Source organism: Microtus oregoni, unplaced genomic scaffold (genome assembly GCF_018167655.1).
Source record: "Microtus oregoni isolate MIOR12 unplaced genomic scaffold, Mior012 000033F_ref0000390, whole genome shotgun sequence".
NCBI lineage: Eukaryota > Metazoa > Chordata > Mammalia > Rodentia > Cricetidae > Microtus > Microtus oregoni.
In genome coordinates, this window is record NW_024543092.1 from 1773464 (window position 1) to 1796065 (window position 22602).

General features: G+C 36.4%; 1 long non-coding RNA gene across 1 annotated transcript in view; it reads right to left on the reverse strand.

Annotated features, from left to right (window-relative positions):
• Window positions 1-13750: 13750 nt before the first annotated feature.
• LOC121466642 overlaps window positions 13751-22602 on the reverse strand; it is a 142364-nt gene continuing 133512 nt past the window's right edge. The window contains exon 4 of the long non-coding RNA XR_005976785.1: window positions 13751-14613. This is a non-coding gene — a long non-coding RNA (uncharacterized LOC121466642). The remainder of the gene's footprint in view (window positions 14614-22602) is intronic.

Here is a 22602-nt window from a genome sequence, read left to right on the forward strand (position 1 = left end):
CCAGATTTCCTTTTTACAACAAACACAGGAGAATTCCAAGGGCTGGTTGATTATTCAATATGGTGAGAATCTAGTTGCTCTTGCACCAGCTGTTCCAATGCCTGTAGTTTATCTTCAGCTAGAGGCCACTGTTTGATCCATATTGGCTTCTCAGTTAGCCATTTTAAAGGTAGGGCTGTTGGTACCTCTAAAGGTTTGGTATTTGCTGTATGTTCTTGTACAGCTTGAATGGCTGGTGACATTCTTCCATAATACCTCATCATATCCTTCCCAGAATTATGAGTTCCTGGAAATACAGGAATGTTAATCTGGGTATTCCATTGCTGTAGCAGGTCACAGCCCCATAAATTTATGGCAATATTGGCTATATATGGCCTTAGTCTTCCTATTTGTCCTTCGGGCCCTATGCATTCAACCCATCTTGTGCTTTGTTTTACACGAGATAGGGTTCCAATTCCCAGGAACTGAACATCTACCTCTTGAAGAGGCCATTTGGATGCCAAGATTCTGGGGTAATGATACTTACATCCTCACCTGTGTCTAATAAGCCTTCAATAAAAGTGCCATTTATACAGACTCTTAGCTCTGGTCTTTGATCGTTAATAGAAGTCTGCCAAAATATACGTTTACTCTGTCCTGGGTTTTTTGACTCATCCTCCACACGTAATTCATCATTTAGACCACTATTACTTTTTACAGCAGAAATTGGAGCTTTTAATTTTCTTGGTGAGGCACGTTCTCCACTGTGCCTTGGAATGACTGGGCCATTGTTGGCTTGGGGGCCTGCGAGAGGCCCCTCAAGGAGTTTCCCAACAGTATCGGGTTGTCTTGTTTGTCTGTTGTTGACCTGCATTTGTTGGACCAATGTCGGCCTTTACTGCATCTCCTACATATACCTGAAGGCCTAGGTCTCCTATTTCTGTCATTCCCAGAGGAGATATTATTCCTAGAAATTCTGTGCCTACAATCCCTTTTCAGATGTCCTAATTTACCACAATTAGAACACCTGGCAGTTTGATGTCTCCTCATTGCTGTGGAAATCGCTTCTCCTACCCAAGATTCATCATTATAGCTAAATGTCTCAACATTCATCGTATGCTGAATCCATTAATCCATAGGCGCTGATCTAGACTTTAAAGGCCCAATTATCTTTTTGCATTCTATGTTTGCATTCTCAAAAGCTAGAGATTCAAGAAGTATTCGTCTAGCTTCTGTGTCTGTTACACCTATGTCCAGAGCCTTAATTAATCTTTGCAAAAAGTCAATAAAGGGTTCTCTCTGTCCCTGCCTAATTCTGGTATATGATTCAACCCTTTTTGCTGGATCTTGTATCCTATTCCAAGCATTTAAAGCTGCTTGGTGACATAGACACAGTACTCCATCGTCATAAAGAGCTTGGACCTGTGGATCAGCATCTTCTCCTGCACCAAGAATTTGATCTTGGGAAACCTCAACACCATTTGCTCTTCCTTGCTGTTCCATATGTTTGGATTCTTCTCTGAAATAAATTCCAAACATCAAGGAGGGTCCATTATCTAAAACTGCAGACACTAACTGATGGAAATCATGGGGGGTAGTTATAGCATTAGAAGCCCAAGTCCTTATCATTTCCTTTACATATTCAGAGTGCAAGCCAAAATTAACAATAGCTTGCTTAATTTCTTTTAGATCATTCATTGGTATTGGCATCCATCTAGCTTCTCTGACTCCCTTTGAGCCTTTAGAAGTTGACGCTTTGTCAGAATTAAGTATAGGGTATGCCGCTAGAACCTTGGGTAAGCCAGTTCTAATAGCTGGTGTTGGCATTGTATCCTGTCCTTGTGCCTTATTACTCTGTTCACCAGCTCCAATCATTTCTTCAATCATTTCAAGTCTTTTTATTATTGTCTTTATTATTGTCTCATTTGAATCCTGAATCTCCTGACCTACATGAGTTTCTAGTAAAGATTGTATGGTTCTTAGGAGTGCCATATTCTTCCTAAATAATAGAATATGCAAAAGAATACTGAAACTTAGTAACCAGTAAATTAAGTTATCCCCATAGTCATATAAACCTTGCATGATATAACCCATTGTATTGGTAACCAGAACAGTAAAATTTGCGTTGGAAACGAAAACTGCCATATTACCTATTATCCAGCAGGTGGTGCTGTTGCCAAGTCACGATGAAAACAGGTCCTGTTTCAGAGTCTGCCTAGTATTTGTTAAAAACTGGAAAATGTAAATTGCTCAACAAAGTAAATGTAATTAAATCAATTCCAGAGACGGAACCAGAAACCCAGAATCTAGGGGTAGAGAAGAGCAACCTGGAAGCCGCTTATGCCTCCACGTGACAGAGTCACCCTGAGGGGTTGCAGCTTTCAGTCACCGCGTGCTCTGGTTCGTGCCACTTAAGAGCTGTGCTTGCAAGGGAGATGTAAAAATGACTCAGAAAAGAGCAAACCACGCGGGCGGAGACTACGCAGGCCTGTGGAGTTTAAATCCATGTGGGGAGGCAGACGATAGGGTGCGTGGGGACTGGAAGTCAATCTGAGGTGTCTAAAGAGAAAATATAAAGAACTGCAGCAATGAAAGCCAGTGCGTGATGATTTATATTAAGCTGCTGGCTCCACGCACAAGACACAGGCCACAAGACCGCCTTCTGGCCGTGGCAGCTAAGGAAGGGAGACTCGCGCCAAGCCGAACTCGTGGCCGGCAGTCGAGCGGGGGAAGGAGAAGTCCTAACACCAAACGTTGGGTGCCAACTGAAGGTGTAAGTCATAAACAATGTCACACCAGTTTGGAATTATGATTAATAGGGTGGTATTTATTTAAAGGGGAAAAAACTTACAGATCACCGTCAGCCCTCTGCGCAACCAGGAAGGGAGTCTAGTCGCCTGGCGGAGCAGGAAGTGAAGAGAGAGAGGAGAGGGAAGTGGCCGCTTTTTTAAAGGGAGAGAGACCACATTATTTTTCAGACAGCAAATTTACCTTGATTGTGGTTCTTCGCCCGGAATGATGATAAACAACTTCCTGTTCTTGACAAGCTACTTAGTGGTGTTTTGCTATCAGCCATAACAAACTAATATACAAATGCTGTGCTTCTGTTCTTTGAATCGGCCCCGTGACTACCCCATTATAGAGAGTTAAGGAGTCTCCACTAATACTACAAAATGAAACTAATATTTATGTTTAATGTTGTGTAAATTTAATGATGTAGCTCAATGTAAAGATATTCTACATTTAATGTTGTCCAAAGATGATCAGACCAGTGACTACCTTTTTTTGAAAAATTTTTTTCTAATGCTTGTTTCAAGAAGCTAGAGAGATGGCTCAGTGGGTAAGGGAATACATTGCTCTTATAAAGGGCCTGAGTTCAGGTCCTCAGTGCTCACATCAGATGGCTCCTAACTGAGTGTAGCTAGAGCTTGAGGGTATTCAATGCTCTCTTCTGGCCGCCCCAGACATTCTTACTCAGATGTACACACCCAAACACAGACACACAGACAGACACATTAGAAAGGACAAACACAATTAAAATTAAAATTAGTCTTTAAAAATTAAGTTGTAATAATTTCAACATTTACAAAGATGCATTAACAAGTTGAATGAACTCAATTGCAGTTGACACTGAAAGGCAGTAGATTTTATCTACAGTCCTTGAAAACCTGTATATTTCATACAAACTTATATTATGTACCATTTGCAGCCATATCATTTTACACTAGCCAAAATAACATAAAAGGTCCCCTTATATAAATTACCTTTATATCTTAATTAATAATATTGACATTTATACTAGGAATAGCATATGGGATGTTAACATAAGAGAAAAACTGAACAAATTTCAGTTTATATAAGTTATGTGATGTGATAAATTAGTGAGCATTTGAAATGTAAATTTCAGTACATTTGTAGTATGTGCACCCTCCAAAACATAAACTTGCATAAATTTATTCCATAAATTCACATTTTGGCACTATTTTAGTGTGTTAGACTTTAAAAAACAGATACATAAATATTAGCTGACATTTACTTGCTAACAACTTCTGATATTTAGCCATAGGAGATTTTTCAAACATATTTTATAATATAAGGAATAATGTTCTAGATATGAATCTAAAACCAGTGAAGGGAACAATAGGGTGTTTCAGTTTTATAGATAAAGAAATGCATGTTGGTTTAGGTATTTTCCTCAGAAATGTTGGCTTCAGATTGCATACATTTAACCATTGCTTAGTAATCTTTACTATTCAGTAGGGGGTTATTAATGTATGTACATTTTGTATACATACATACACACACATACACACACACACATATATGCATGGAATTCATAAGGTGGAATGAATAGTTTGATATTTATATGAGTTTGCATGCATAATATTGGTGGTAACATTATTTTGGTATCATTTATGTTTATTTGCCAAAACTTATGTCAAACTTTCAATAAAAAATAGCTTTTCAATTTATTTAAAACTGGAAAGAATTTAGGATGCATTACCTCAATTGTCATCCACCTAGTAATCTACCTAGGTTTTGACCTGGATGCTAAAACTAATCTAAAAAAATAATAGGTTTAAAGTATTTGTATCTGAATAATGGAACAGCTATATAATTTAAATTTGACATTTGATGTTTAAATATCAAGGTTAATTTCTTTATTGAAATCCCAAATGGTATGTGTTCATGATTACATTTTAATTTGTGGAATTTAATAGAGAACAAAAATCATGTGCCCTCATTGTGTGGATTAAAGGCAATAAAAACAAATATATCATTTTAAACTGAGAAGAAATGTTGAAATTATTATTTCCTATATAATAAATAAATGAAAAAGTAGTCATATCAAATTAGATAAACAAAATAGTAAAAGTTTTACTATATATATATTTGATTTCTTCAAAATAAGAAGAGTTATAGAACAATGAGCCAAATGACAACTCCAGACATATGGAAAATGAGGGCTAAAATTATCAAAATAAAATAGTATAAAATTTGTCCACCATGTTTGGTATAAAACAACCTTCACTATAAAGCATATATTAGTGTCTAATGATAAATTCATAATTAAATATCAGAATTCACATGTTTTCTCATTGTATTTACAATCTTAAAATAAGAGTTATGGTACTTATAAAATAGCCATGACATTGAGTTGAACAATATGCTAAAAATTACAATTTCTAAAAATGTAGCAAAAATTTCATTCAATTTTATTTTCTATTACTTGCCAGAACTGATGAAGAGAGTAAGTATTAGAATGACATTTCTAGTAGATGCCATAAAAACTCATGCTTTGCAAATGTGCTGCTTCAAACTAAGTCTTTCTTTCCTTTGTTGGAAATAATTAATGCTTGATTCAAAGACAGAACATTTCAAATTACATTTAAAGGAAAGGAAGTTGTGGTGACTGCACTCAGTGACCTCTATTGCAGCTGATATTGCTGTGACTTTTTCATTTAACTAGAAATAGTAAAAATAGATAATTAAGATCACAGAGATTTTAACCAAGGAACAAAGTGTGTTTTGTATGCATAGTGTCGGAATGTCTTTGCAACTATTAGCTTCTAAAAAGAAACAAAGTTAAAGGAAAATGCATACTGGGAAGATTTTTTCACATTTATACTTTTAGATGCTTCTCTGCAAATGTTTTATACAAAATTTGTCCAAACATGTAATAGCCTAGCTAGCTACTACTACAAATCAAACAACAGTGAAATCTGTCCAGAAATTTGTTCAGTTCTAAAGCAGAAAGACAATAAATAATTTTCAAACATTTTGTACATATTAAATATAGTAAATATATAAAACACAGATCTGTGCTATTTAAATGAGGATTTCCCCCTGAGCCTTGAAGTTTGAAAACTTATTCTCCAGGATAAGGAGTGCTTTGGGTAGAATTCGGAGGTGTGACCTAGCTGAAAGAAATGTGTCATTGGAGGCAGGCTTGAGGTTTGTAAGGCTTCAGTCATTTCCAGTGAGCTGTCTGCTCCTTGTTTAGTGCTTGAGATGTCAGCTCCCAGCTTCTGCTTCTGGTGGCATGCCTGCGTACTGCCATCCTTACCAGCTATCATTTGTTGCTCTGCTACCATAAAACCAAGTAAACCATTTCTTCTATAAGTCGCATTGGATACATGACATGTTATCACAGCGATAGAAAAGTAACTTTCATCATCACTTGCTTTTTGGCATAGAAGAGCACTTTGCTTTGTGTGGAGTGAGTTTAGGAAGCTTTAAATTTAACCACAGTGCCATGAACTTTACATTTATATCAAAAAGGAATACTTTGTTTGCCTATATGATATATAATCTTTTCAGGCAGTGGTGACACAGATCTTTAATCCCAGCACTTGGAAGGCAGAGGCAGGTTGATCTCAGTGAGCTCAGGGCCAGTCTTGTCTACAAGGCAGATTTCAGGACATCCAGGACATTTGTACAGAGAAGCCCTATCTCCAAAATTCCAAAAAGAATAAACAACTCCTAAATTAGCTTAATCTATATGATAATCTTAATATCATTTGGAATTTTAATGGATAATTTCAGTTATAATCACAATTATAAAAGAAACTATCCAGTAATGAGAGAAAAATAGAAAATCATTTATTGCTCCCCACCACCAAAGCTTAATGTAGTTCACAAAATAATGATTCAAAAGGACTTTGTAACTAAAATGAGCTACACAATAAGAAAATAGTGATTTTTTGGTCTAGGGCTATTTTCCATTTTCATTCTTTGGGTAGTCTGTCAGAAACATAATAATATATGCACACATGTATATGTATGTTTAGTTACTTTAAAAACATGGAAAAGCATATTTATATGCTTAATCAGCATTGAAACATGTTGTTAAACCAGTCATTGCTTTTTGCTCATGCTTGCAATGACAGCATGTGGGAGAAACAGGCAGGTAGATCTATATATCTATATCTAAATATCTATATATCCAAATATCTAAATATCTATGTATTTACACACCTATATATCTATATACCTATATATCTATGTTCATATCTATATCCATCTCTATATATGCATAAACACATACATACATACATACATACACACAGACACACACACAGACACACACACACACACACACACACACACACACACCCCAAACAAACACTGGAGAGATTGAGACAGAAGAATAAGCATTTCAAGCTCAGTCAGTACTCTATCAACAGCAGTTAAGAGAACAGTCTGGAATCTATGATACTATAAGGGAACCAAAGCAGAGATGGAGCAATGGATCATCAGCTAAAAGTGTACATTACTGATGCAGAGGTCCTGAATTCAGTTTCCAGCTCCCACATCACATAAGTCAAAATTGTCTCTGACTCTCTGTGGGGTCCAATGCCTATGATCTCCTTGTTCACTGTCACTCATGTGAACATACATCTCAGTTCCACAAATGGACAAAAAATAATAGAAAATATTTTTTAAAGACAGCAAAGAAACAAAACTACACACAGAAATATTGTTTAGATCTTAAATAAAATTTGAGCCAAGGTTTCAAATAACAGAAAGCTATTAGTTTTCAAATAAGAACACATCTTCAGAAAGATAGAGGTATGTTCCTAGGATAAAATAAATAAGATTAGTATCAGATTTATGATATAAATAATTTCTACTAACTGGATAGTGCAAAAAGGTATTTCCTCCAAAATATGTATAATATAATAATATTTAGAGTAAAGGAGAAGGAACTTTTAGAAAAATGAGAGTAGTAAAATTTAGACCATGTCTTATTTCTTGGCCACATAACATGCTTTTGACTAATACACAGTAAAAAATTTATGTATTTTTAATTTACATTTTATATATTAAAATAAGAGCTTGTGAGATAGAGTAGTATGAAAAGAGGGTTTCTACATATGGTTGGAGATCTGAGTTTGAACCCTGAAACCTGATTTAAAATTAAAAAAAAAAGCAACTCCTGAAAATGGTCCTCTGATTAACACATCTGCACGCACACACACACACACACACACACACACACATCAGACATCAGACAGACTCATACACGTGTTTGTATGTGACTGAAAGACAGAGAATAACAGTAAATAATACTTTAAATTTTTCAGAAATTGAAGCAATGCCTATTTTATGCATTCTGAATAGTTTTATTTAGACACTGTGTTCTATGATAAACTGTCAAAAATATGTACAATTATAACTCAAAAATGTAACAAAAGTATACTTCTATAGTCATAATTATATGTTATATGGACAAAGTACCTACACAATCCAAGTACATATAAAAACTTGAAAGGTCATATATTTTGCTTATAATGCTAATAAAATTGCTCAACTATCTTAAATAAAATGAAATGAAATTTACAACAAGCTTGAGGACTGTAATCATTTCACCCATAGAATGGGGTAATGTGTTTAAAACCTTTTATTTATTGTATTAGATGTGAGACATAGAGGCAATATATATTCACTATAAATTTGGTAGTTTAAGTTGACCTTGTACAAAATAATTTAAAATTATTTTAACTCATACTTCACAATGTCAAAACTTAATAGGTTTATAATGACTAATATATGTGCATTCAATAGTCCATGGCCTTGAAAATTATAAGCAATAGTATATAAAATGAAAAAATAATTTGAATTCACACATTGTAATAACTATATCAAGCAAAAAAAAATACATTATTGATGGGGAAGCTGTTTCAGTCAATGGCCTTTGAGAGGCTGGACCAGTTGGGTATGGCCTTGGATACCAAACAGAGTATAGGCTCACTTGTGCGCTCTCTCTCTCTCTCTCTCTCTCCCTCTCTCTCTCTCTCTCTTTTTCTCTCTCTCTCACTTTCTCTCTTTGTCTGTCTTGCTCTCCCCTCGGGCCACACCTGGATGCTGGATTCTGTTCCTATTCCCTGCTGTTACCTGTGAGTTCCCCTTTAATAAAGCACCCCTTAATACACTCTCTTCGGAGTTGTGTGGGATTATTTGATTTGCCTTCGCCTTCTTCTGGTGCATTCCCCTTCACATTGTATACAAATTGTAAATACTCTGGTGATTGTTTTAAAAAAATAGGTGGAATAGCCTTTCGGCAATTAGGAAGAAACCTCAAATCACCTGACACTAAAGAAGGAACACTCTTAAGGTAATGTTTCTGGTCCTCTGGCACTTACAATGATTCATCTCTCTTATTCTCATTGCTCTACGAACATATGGTATGAGAGTATTGATGGGACATGACTTCAGGACTTTGTTAATTGATTGGTTGCCATTTTTTAAATTTATGTTTTTTTAAAAAACTATCCTTTTTCATTTTACATGCCAAATCCAGTTCCCACTCCCTCCCTCCTCCCGCTCCCTCTGCAGAAGCCCCATCCCAGGCCACATTCCACTCCTCAGAGAGGGCAAGGTTTCCTATGGGAAGTCAAAAAAGTCTAGAAATTGTTTCAGGCAGGACCAAGGCTCTCTTCACTATATTCAGGCTGAGCAAGGTAGCCCTCCAAGGAAAATGGGTTCCAAAAAAGCATAATGGGCAGTAAGAATAAATTCTGGTCTGACTGCCAGTGGCACTACAGTCTGCACCGGCCACATAGCAGCCACCCATATTCAGAGGGCCTATGTTGATCCTAAGTTGTTTCCCTCACTGTCAGGCTAGAGTTGGTGAGCTCCCATTAGCTCAGGTAAGCTGTTTCAGTGGGTTGACCCCTTTGCTCATATTCTTACTCCTCCTACTCTTCAACTGGACTTTGGGAGCTCAGCCCAGTGCTCCACTAAGAATCTCTGCAGCTGCTTCCATCAGTTGTTGAATGAAAGTTCTATGATGACATTTAAGATAGTCATCAATCTGAATATGTGGTAAGGCCAGTTCAGGTACCCTCTCCACTATTGTTCAGGGTCTTAGCTGCAATCATCCTTATGGATTCCTGGGAATTACTCTAGTGTCAGGTTTCTTGCTAACACCCTCATAATGGCTCTCACAATGAAGATATTTCTTTCCTTGCTCCCTGTTATATTATATACCACTATTGTACTGGTAGGGTTCTCTTGGCACGCTGGTCATTTATGTTGTTCACAGACATCATAGATAGATAGGAGTGTTGGTGACCTCTCTCCTTTGGAAGATTGTGTGAAGTCTTCTGATATACCTTGAAAACTAGTCCACAGGAGGGTATCAAGGTTATTTCCACCAAAGTATAGAATTTTCAAAACTTAGATGCAAACACTATCATTGATAGTTTGTTCTTTGTTTGTTTTTACTCTTTTTATTCTTTATTCTTTTGGCTTCTGGGGGGTCCTGCCACCCAAGTTCTAAATAAATCACACATGGAGTCTTTTTCTTTCTTATACATGCCCAGTCTTACCATATTTCTACCCAGTTTTTCTTATTTTAAATTATCTGTCTACCATTTGACTCTGGGTTGTTATCTTTCTGTATTCTTTATACCTTTCTTTACTACTTACTCCACTACTTGCTGTGTAACTACATGGCTGGCCACTGATGTCATTCAGCTCTTTATTAGACCATCAAATGTTTTAGACTGACAAATAATTTTTGCTTCAAAGAGTTAAACAAATGCAACATAAACAAAAGCAACACATCTTTACATCGTTAAGCAAAGGTTCCAGAAAATAAGCAAATTTAACAAACCTTAAAAGAATATTCTTTAACAGACAATAAAATCCTTAACATGAAATACATGGAAAAATATTGGTGTGTACTGCTAAACCAAAATAAAAATATAATTCCAAATATTACTTTGAAAAAATGGCCAATTATAAATACTCAGTGTATATATGCGCACACAAACACATATACACATACAAATATATGTGAAGGCAGTAACACAATTATATCAAAAAGTAAGCAGTTGAAATAGGACTGATATGAACTATAAATTGGTTTCAAGAGAGAAATTGAGAACATTTTTAAGCAAAATTTCCAAATAATAAGATACAAATACCTCCCTTCCTAGTTATTAAGGAAAACACCTCATCTGGTATCCATATCAATATATCTACCAAATATAATGAGTCTATGTGATATTTTATAAGGCTTTATTTAAAACCTAAGACTGGAAAAATGGAGACAAAATGTGAGATGGATTAAAGTTAAGAAATATCCCATTTTATTCATAGCATCAGACAATAATTGGAGGATTAGAAAAAGTGGTCACATGAGTAAAGTTCTCATGAGTTCTAGCTTTACAATCACAGGAACACACAAGTGGGAAAAGTATGTTTTTTTTTTCCAGAGAAGCATCTAAAGCATAGTTTAAACATTTAAGTGAATAATTACCAACCACAAACCATAATGAGGAATCAAAAAGTAAACTTGATTTTTTTTCATGTGGAATTTCCCTCTGTATGCTGTGAATATGTTTTATTACCATTGGTCAATAAAGAAGCTCCCTTGACCTATGACAAGGCATAATAGAGATAGATAGGCAGAAAAATTAAACTGAAGAAAATGAGAAAGAAGGTAGAGTCAGGCAGATGTCTTGTAACTGTTGAAAGAGAAAGACACCAGAACAAGAAATGGGTTAATTTATGATGTAAAAGCTAGCTAGAAATAGACCTGAGTCATCAGCCAAACAGTGTTGTAATTAATATAGTTTCTGTGTGATTACTTGGGTCTGAGCAGCTGGGAACCATAAGCACAGCTTTGGTCTATAGATTTATTTGCTGTATCTTGGGGGAACACAAAAATACATTCCAAGGACAATTCCATGTTTTGAAGAAACTGAGGTCACCAGATTCTTGTGTTGCTTGTACTATTCTCACCGGCACTCAGAATGCTTTTCATATTACTACACTTCTAGACCATGATCTTATAGAAGGTGGTTTCAATTTTAAATGAAATATACAAAGAGGACTAGCAAAACAAATTCTTACTTCTGGGTATGGCAGACTAGGTTATCTCCCCCAGCCCTCTTACTTAAAATATAAAAACAGCATCATTGACATTAGCAACAAAATATAAAAGTTAATTTCCCAATCAATAAACAAATAAATAAATACTGCCAAACTCAGCCATATTGGAGATAACAGGAACAGGTAGGACAAGGAAAAACTATAGAGAGATTTCCTTTTTTTTCGTGATTTTATTTATTTCTTCCCTTTTTTATTACTTAGAAAAAATACCAATCCAAATTCCCACTCTCTCCCCTCCTCCCAGTCTGCTCCCTCTCCCTCCACAGACTCTCCCTCCACCCCTCCAACCCTAAGGGAGTGCCATGCCCTGTGGAAAGTCCAAGGCCCTCCCTACTACAACTAGGTTGAGCAAAGTTAACATCCAAAAGAAATAGGATCCCATGAAGCCGGTATATGCAAGTAGAGACACATCCCAGTGTCACTATCAGTGGCCCCTCAGTCTGCCCCTAGCTGTCAACCCACTTCAGAGGGGCTTGGTTGTTTCCATGCTCGTTCACCTCTAATACAGATGGAGTTGGTGAGCTCCCATTCATTAGCTCAAACAAACTGTCTCAGTGGATGAGCCCTTCATGGTCTTGAATTCCTTGCTCATACTCTCTCCCTTCACTCTTCAACTAGATCTTGGGAGTTTAGTCCAGTGCTCTGATGTGGGTCATTGCCTCTTTTCCCCATCTGTTGTTGGACAAAGGTTCTATGGTGATATTTAAGATAATCATCAGTCTGACTACAGGGTAAGGTCATTTCAGACACCCTCTCCTCTATTGCTTAGAGTCTCAGCTGAGTTCATCCCTGTGGGTTCTTGGGCATTTTCTAGCACCAGGTTTCTTGCTAACTCCACCATGGCTCTCTCAATCAAGATATCTCTTCCCTTGCTCTCATATCTGTTCTTCATCCATCTCAACCATCCCATTCCCCCAAGTTCTCCTCCACCTCCTTTCTCCCACACCTCTACCCCCTGCCACCCAAATTTTTGTCTGATTACAATTTCCAGGTGTGTCTATATATGTTTTTCTTTGGGTTCACCTTATTACTTGGTTTCTCTAGGATCCTGAGCTATAGGCTCGTCACCCTTTGTTTATGACTAGTATGCACTTATGAGTGAGTTCTAAGATGTAAAACAGGGATTCTGATTTTAATATTTCTTCTAATTTCTCTCCAGACACTATTGCTAATCAGGAATAAATTTAAAATTCAAAATTAAATGCAATTACAAAAATTTAGTTCTCTGACATCACTAGTTTCATTTTGGTGCTCGTAAATCACATGAGATTAATGGCTGCCATATTGAAAGCTGGAGAACTACTCTGGCACAGGACAAGGGAAAGTGCCTATGGAAGGAAATGATTTAAAGATTCTACATTAGTGAAGGCCTTGATAATCTCAGGGAATGAGGGGAAGAAATTGCTGAACTAATGCTACTTGGGAGGAAAGAGCTGAAGTTAATGAAATCTACTTTTCTTCTGTCTTTTCCCTTAGTAGGAAGCAACAAAGAATAAGGATTCGCTAGAAATAACATATTATTATGGAAAATGAGCTGGCTTTTTGCCCTTTAATCCCAACACTTTGGAGGCTGAGGCAAGCAGACCTCTGTGAGTTCAAGGCCAGCCTGATCTCCATAGAGATATTGAGGACAGGCAGAACTATGTAGAGAGACCCTACCTCAAGACAAACAAAAACAAACAACAAATAACGATGTTTTGGTGTTCCTATGGACAAAATAGAGCAGGCTTAACTAAGACAAATATTATGTTATTAACACATTGTATATTTGGAATTATGCACTTACACTAGCAGAGTAAGGTGACTTTACAAGAAGGAAAAGTCAGGAATTCATGACCAAATAAAATAATAATACAACATGACTATGTCAGGATATATGACCCATTGCAGTGAGACTTTATTTAAAGAAGACTATGTATCTACTTGAACCTGCCAAATAGAAATAAAATCTCCCTGTGATATAAAAGTACCAATGAGTATAGACAAAGACAAAGTTACAAAAAACTATAATAGAATTAATGATGGGGTTACAGAGAGGTTCCTCCTTTTATGGTGATTATTCAGATTGCTATTTCAGGGCATGTTGACCAATTTACAGACTTGATAAGAGATGACAGTTGATTTAATGAAAAAGAATGTTCAAGGCAGAAAACTACTGCAATACAGCCTGTTGTCAACATTATGAAATTACACTTAAAGCTTCAATACAAAATTTTCAAGTTCCCTCTAGTTCATTTGCCTAGTTAAAGACATAATTTAGCTAATTAGGACCATCTGTACCAATGGAGACGTAGCTCTCACCCTTTGTCTAGGGCTGTTCTGTTCTGCCAAAGAAAATATTGGGGAAATCTTTCAGAGGGTTGAAGGGGAGGAGAGAGGCAGAGAAGGGAACAGAGAAAAATATAGAGCTCAATAAAAATCAACAAAAATTCTTTCCGAATTCATCTAAACAACAACTTTCTTAATCTTTAATAAGAAGAAAATAGAGACAGAGATATTTCCCTACAAACATTGCCACTTCTTCATACTGTAGACTTATAATATGCATTGCTAAAGTCTTGTTTAGCCATTAGTAGAAGGGGAACAGTTGTTCTTGTTGGTAATACCAACTTGATTCATCTTCTAAGTAAGAGTACTTTTCTAAATCTCATGCATCACTTCATGACGACCTCAGTGTCATCTTCCTTAGGACAGCCTTCTCATTCTACTTACCTCATTGCAACTTCTCTTCTGGAAAAGAAAAGAAAAGAAAACTAAGAAAAGCATCCCAAAACGATACCACCAATCATCTTTTTTGAGAATTCCCTTCTTTTTACACCAGATAGATGTGACTACACTTTCATTTCTCATTTACTTTAATTGTTCACTATTGTTTGGATATACTGGAATAGTATTGTCTAAAAGAGCAAGTTTTCTAGGATGCACAATCTATGTTACTTAACTAGAGAGAAAAGATATGCATGATGATTTATTTTTCTGTATTGTTTGGCCTTTCTAAATTATATGTTTCTCCAAATCTGAGTCTGGGTTTTACAGGACAGAAAAGTCAGTTATGTCATTGTTGCAGTCTTTCCTGAGTCAAGGGATATTAGATCTTCATTCTTCTCTGGAACTTTAATTCTCTCTTACATATTTTATGTTTAATATCTATGGTTTTATTTGTTCTCACTATGGACCAGGTAAGCTGAAATCCCTATGAAGAAACTATAGTTCTACATGTTGTCCAAGAGTTTCTGATGAACAATCACTATGTGACGCATAAGACCCAAGCCGAGGTCCCCAGTTAGTTCCTTGGGCAGCTGAGAAGAGGAACCTGAAATGACCCTATCCTATAGCAATACTGACGAATATCTTGCATATCATCATAGAACCTTCATCTGGTGATGGATGGAGATTGAGACAGAGACCCACACTGGAGCACTGGACTGAGCTCCCAAGGTCCCAATGAGGAGCAGAAGGAGGGAGAACATGAGCAAAGAAGTCGGGACCACGAGGGGTGCACCCACCCACTGAGACAGTGGAGCTGTTCTACTGGGAGCTCACCAAGGCCTGCTGGACTGTGACTGAAAAAGCATGGGATAAAACTGGACTCTCTGAGCATGGCGAACAATGAGGGCTGATGAGAAGCCAAGGACAATGGCACCGGGTTTTGAACCTACGTAATGTGCTGGCTTTGTGGGAGCTTAGCCAGTTTGGATGTTCACCTTCCTAGGAATGGACGGAGAGGGGAGGACCTAGGACTTACCGCAGGGCAGGGAACCCTGACTGCTCTTTAGACTGGAGAGGGAGGGGGAGAGGAGTGGGGGGAGGGGGAGAAGGGTGGAAGGAGGGGGATAAGGGTGGGAGGAGGGGGAGGGAAATGGGAGGCTGGGAGGAGGTGGAAACTTGTTTTTTTTTCTCCTTTTCTCAATAAAAAAAATGGAAAAAAAAAGGAAAAGGGTTCAGATGTGGATCCACATCTGTACATCAAGATAAAAAACAGGTGGGGCAAATAAATAGAAAGCTAAAGATAACATGATATAAAGTGAGTGATGAGCTCTGTATGCACTTGATGTATAACTACCAAATATATACAAATACAGGCCACATCGCATCGTGTGTATGTATGTATGAGTGTACATGTATATGTGTGTGTGTGTGTGTTTGTAACTGCAAGTGTGCAGGTGTGTTGCATGTATATATGCATATATATTGATATAATATAATCATATACTATATAATAGATATAATATATAGTCTGTATATATTCTCTACTCATGTGAATATGTGCATGTGTATACACATACACACATATATGTGCATACACATGTGGTACATGCATATATGTATGTTTATATACATGTTAAACATGCATACATGTGCCACATATGCATGTATATATGCATGTTAAACACACATCCATCCATGTGAGTAGATGACATATTTACATATAACACACATATGAGTATATATACACACATGTTTACAAATGTGGTACATGTGTATACATATGCATATATACATGTGAATGTATGCTATATATACTATATATAGGTTACATTGCTATATATACTATATAGGTTCTATACTCACAAGTATATGCACATGCACACACACATTTATATACACACCTGTACATGTGTAAGTGTGGTACATGTATGTTAGTAAATATGAATACACACAAAAGTTATCTATTTCCTTTTTATATCTATGTACTTTTTACTCATCTTCAATTTTAAAATAATTTTCAATTAGTAAAGCATTGCACCTCAAAATTTTGGAGAATATCTCATATTTATATTTTAGTTATTTGACATTCATTTTCTATTATTGCATAATTACAGAAAATAATGTTAAAGGAAATTTGAAGGAAGCACACGAGTAGAAAGATATAGTTTTTCTTCTGAGCATGACATTTTAATTAATAGTTCTACTCTTAGATGCAGGGTATCCCAGAAAATTATACTTAAAAGTATAAAGTTATTTCTTCACTACCATAGATATCAACACATCCATCATTTATATATCCTTGTGGAAATATTATTCCTCTCATAAATAATATTTTTCACCAGATACATCATAATGCTATTCAGTGTGCAAATGAAGCTTGCTACGGAAAACTACAGCCTAATTAATTTCTAAGCCCAATCAAGAAATTAAGTTAGTTGAGAGCTGACAGTTTTAGAATATGAAAGACCTATATTTACATATTTTACTAATTAAACTTGTAATTATTCAATACTTTTCCTTCTTTAAGCACTTAATTTCACTGTTTAAGTCAATTTCCTCTGGAGTGGAGCAGTACATGATAACCAGCCATATTCCTCTAAGAGAAACCATGGGGTTGTGAACTTTACTGGTAGGTTCTCTCAATCTGTTTTCATGTTAAAATAGGTTAATTTTAGAGCTGACATAGAAAATGCTCCAATGAGTATGCATTTATATCTGCCCCTTAACACACTATTTGAAATTGGGTGTGGCATGTTAACACGAAGCCATTAAAAAACCATAGATTACAAAGGAGAACTTATGCAGCTTCATGTTAACATTATTAAAAATAGTATAACCTTACCAATCCAGTGATATTTATGACATTGCTATTTGTCATAAAATAGTCATGATAATTCATGTATACACAAGAATAAAACTATGTTTCATTGACTATAGTAGTTTGTAAGAAATCTGACAATTACAATTTTTCATAATTTTACATCTTTAACCTATAGGACAAAGTTGCTTAGAGATGTCAGCTATGAAATAATGCTAATTATTGGCAGGGAAATTGAGGTGTTTTTATTATTTATTAACCCAATTACAAAAATATTTTAGTTTTATAGCTATTACTTTCATAGGGGATATTTATGTGTTTATAAATTCTTTAATGACTGCATGTCTCTATTGTAATTAATATGACTCTTTCACACTTCTACTCACAATTTGACCTGTATAATACTTGTATTTGTATGACCTATTTCCCTTTCAAAGTTGGTTTAATAAGAGCAGTGACCACAGTAGCTATTGAGACCTATGTTCTATCAACAGAGCTGGTAAATCTCACACACAGAGGCAATTGTCATGAGCAACATTACTAAGTTCTGTTGTCAAAAGAATACAGAAGAAATAAGTATTTATTCCTTACAGACTTTCTTCCATAGTGTTAGGCTCATTTGTGGGACAGTGGTAAGTGCATTTTAAATGGTCTTTTTGCCACAGACTTCATGACTTGCTTAATTTTTTTTTCCATTACTTTGCTCAATTTTCAATTTCTTATTTGGGCCTCAAAAGAAACAGAATAATACAAGACGCTACAAAACACAAAAGGGTTTACATTGAATGTTGGATTATATTAACCAAAAATTTCTCTAATTACAATTTTCTGTTTTTAGGGATGTTATTTTTAATGTCATTTAATTTATTTAATTGAGAAACAAAAGAAAAAATAGAAGTACACAATTATTTAAGACGATGCCTAAAACCTCTTACATTTTTAAAGGCTATTTATATATATTGCATTTTAAAGTGGAACTCTACTTAAAGTTTTTAATTCAAGATAAAAAACCTTTTCTTATTAATGAGTATATTTACAGTCCTTAACTTATTACACAAGATGAGTAAAAAGGTTCAATCTTATTGAGAGGTGAACACAGAAAATTTTATTATATATTCCCAATACAGATAGTTATATCTTATTCTTTGGAATTTTCTAAATTGCTGTTTATTGTAAATTAAAAAAGATCAAATTTTGTCCTACAACAAATAATAGAGAAATATTATCAAATTATACCAAGTAAGATTTGTCATAGATTTATTCATGTCTTTATATAGTATTGGTTTTGAATATTTGCAAAGCCCCACGCTTATATGATATTCATGTACAATTATAGACCTAAACCTGGGGGTGAATAGTAAATCTCATTTACATGCAGAGTTTAAGACATCCTTTATTGGAAAAATTCTTTCTCTGTATAAAGAAAATACATCCTTCCTTGTTTCTCTAGCTCTAAATTTAGTTGTTTGCACATTTCTCCTCTACCTGCCTCCATCAACTTCCCCCTTCTCCTTGGAATTCTACCAACATTAGAGTTTAGTTGCCAGAATAAATACTCAAGAAATATATATGTATATATACACACACACATTTCATGTGATCTATCCTAAAACGATCTATGGATTTATATAAATCAGTAGAATTTTTAAATTTTTTTATTACATTATAAAAAATACCAATCAAAATTTCCACTTCCTCCCCTCCTCCCACTTCCCTACCGCTTTCCCCCCCCACACACACACACCCCTCCCATTCCAGTCACAAGAGAGGGGAAGGTACCCTTCCCTGTGGGAAGTTCAAGGCCCTTTCCCCTACATTCAGGCTTAGGAAGGTATGGATCCAAATAGATAGGATCCCCAAAAGCCAGTAGAGACAAATCCCAGTGCCATTATCTTTAGCTTCTCAGTCTGCCCCAATAGTCAGCCACATTTAGAGGGTCCAGTTTGATCCTCGCTCGTTCAGTCCCAGTCCAGCTGGATTTGGTGAACTCCCATTAGAACAGGCACACCGTCTCAGTGGGTGGCCAACCCCTCGTGGTGCTGACTTCCTTACTCATATCCTCCCTTCTTCTGTTCTTCAACTGGACCTTGGGAGCTCAGTCCAGTGCTCCAATGTAGGTCTCTGTTTCTATCTCCATGCGTTGCTGGACGAAGGTTTTATGGTGAAATTAAAGATATTCATCAGTCTGACTATGGGACAAGGCCAGTTCAGGCACCCTCTCCTCCACTGCCCAGAGTGCTAGTTGAGGTCATCCTCAAGGAGTCCTGGGAACCCCTCTAGAGCCAAGCCTCTTGCCAACCCCAAAATGGCTTTAATTAAGATATCTCCTTCCCTGCTCCCATATCTGTGCTTCCTCCATCTCAACCATCCCATTTCCCCAAGCTCTACCCAACCCTCCTCTTCTCCTCTCTCTCCCCCCTCCCCTTTCCCCCAGCCCACATACATAATGTATTGAAAAAGAAAAATATAGTTTAAAAAGTTTAACTTCATTGACAAGAAAAAATTTTGTTTAACTAATATATACCAACACAAAAAGGTACTTTATTATAGATAACATAGAGGTTTATGGCAGAATTAGGGAAGTAATCAACAATTCTGTGTTTTTATCAAAAGAAGGAGCATAAGACTTGTAGGGAGCCGGACAGGATCGCCATTACAAGATGGCGCCAACATCCTGTCTTGTTGGAAATAAACAACTTCATATTTGGCTAAGCCCTTGGGAGCTGCGTGTCCCCTGCTTCCCGCATGCGAGATGGATAAGGGTCCTTGGGCCTATCCCGATGCAGTCTGGTGTCAGCTGATGGTGGCAGCCAATCACAGGGCGACCCGTGTGCCAATTCCCTATATAAGCAGCTGCCTTAGTGCTCATGGGCCCCCTCGTTTCCTGCCCCTCGTTTTCTGCCCCTCGCTTCCTGCCCCTCTTTTCCTGCCCCTCTTGCTTCCTGCTCTCCCTCAACCAAGGGCACTCCATTAAAGCGTGATCTGAGAAGAATCCTCGTGTGGTGGTTGTTCTTTCTTGCTGGTCAAGAAGTTTGCTGCAAAGACTAAGAATGAATATTATAAAAGCATAGACAAATATGCTAAACTAATCAAGATACAAACTCAAAAATTGCAGAGTATGAACTTATAAATTTTATGTCATGAGTGCAATAGGTGTCAAGACATACATATTATGTGGTGTGCTTGTGTGGATGTGTGTTCATTTTATGTGTTTGGGTACGTGTGTGTGTGTGTGTGTGTGTGTATACACATGTCCATGTAGAGATGGGAAATTTGTTCTAGCTGTTTTTCTCCATCACTATTTAGGCAGGGGTATGGTTTTACAATTAAAAGATTTTTCCTAGTCTAGCTAATCAGCTTTCCCAGCTGATTCTTATGTCTACCTCTGGTGTGCTGGGGTAGTACTCAAAAGCAACACCTAGTTTGCTTTTACATGAGTCTAAAATCGAGATATGCTTGTGGGACAATCTCTTTATCCTTTGAACCAACTCCTCTGTCCTTAAGTATATTTTCAGTTTACTTATCTGTGAATATTGGCATTGCTCAAACATCTCTCCTGTTTCTCTGATTATCCTAACTAGTATTAGCATCCCAGTATCTTCCAAATGTAACAGAGTGAATGCAAGTTGATAAAAGTTAGTTTCACAGTTAATTCAGATCCTACTTCTCCTGCACGGCCTCAAAGCAAGTTTTTTTTTTTTTTTTTTTTTTTTTTTTTTTTTTTTTAAGCAACAACAAAATAACCTCACACAGTCTGTGAAGGGTCAACAGGAGAAATGAAGACATTTAAAATGAAACGTAAAGTGAAGAGAAAGGAAGAGACAGGTGAACAGAGTTGAATAGAGTTTGTCCGGCTCAGTCACAATGTGTTTACTGAACTGTCACTGCATTGACAATAGCAGTACCAGGTCCAGAAGATTTCCCTTCAATCAGCAGTCAGAAAAATAGCCTTTGGATAGTGCACATCAAATCTTAAAGAAATAGTGGCCATCCGGGGATATGGTAGTGTTCAAATGTGCTTCATATGAGATTTCTAAGTTCTGTTTAAAATATTAATTCGAAGGGGGAAATGTGAAATGACACTAAAGAAATTAGAAATATTCATATGAAATTGACAAAAATATTGGCAAGAAAGAATACTAATTTACATTTCAGCTTTTAGCTGAAAAAGAAGTGGGTTTTCTGGGGCTGGAGAGATGACTCATGGTTAAGAACACTGGCTCCTCTTGCGGAGGACCTGGGTTTCCTTTTCAAAGTCCATGTCTGGGTGCTTTCAACCATTTGCAAAATTAGCATCAGTGGGTCTCATACCCATTTCTGGCCTCCAAGAATACACACAAGTGGCATACACACACACACACACACACACACACACACACACACACACACAGAGAGAGAGAGAGAGAGAGAGAGAGAGAGAGAGAGAGAGAAAGAAACATACAAATGCATAAAACTAAACCTTAACACTTTCTGAATAGTTCTTCTAAATGAATATTTTCTAAATAAAATTTTAGTCTCCTTAAATTGAAGATAAGATTATAGAGATCGCCTTGGCCTATTTATTTAGGTAAGTACAGATGGATCTATATAGCAACACAGGAAAATAAAAAGAAAAATATTACCAATGTACTTATGGAAAGTTACAGTGATGTCCATGTTTTTAGCTTTTAAAAAACTCAGTCTAAAAAAGGAAATATTATCTTAGAACACAGATGCAAGAGAGAGTGGAAATTTCAGAAGACAGCTTTGTGATATTCGTCAGGACTTTGTGCAAGGTTTGTACAGGACACATTCAAAACAGTGATCCACCAGAAGAGATCCTGGTCAGCAGACTGCAGAGCTGAGTTTCCATGTTTCTTATGCCACTGTTCATACAAGCAAGCTAATAAAATCCGCCAAGTCCACTAAGAGATAAATAAAGAAGAAATTGTGCCATATATGCAGAATGGGGCTTCATTTAGCCATAGTTAAATCATGACATTCACAAGAAATTGAAGGAACATGGAGAATATTATGCTGTCTGTCATGTGAGGGAGTAGATTTTAGACACTAACATATTCACAAATGACAATGACATGAAAACAGAAATGAAATTACTTGACCAAGAAAAATCAATAAATGGAGGGGGAAAGAGATGAGAGGATAATGTGGGTAAATATGAGCAAAGTGATGGCTATCTAGGAGTGTCAACT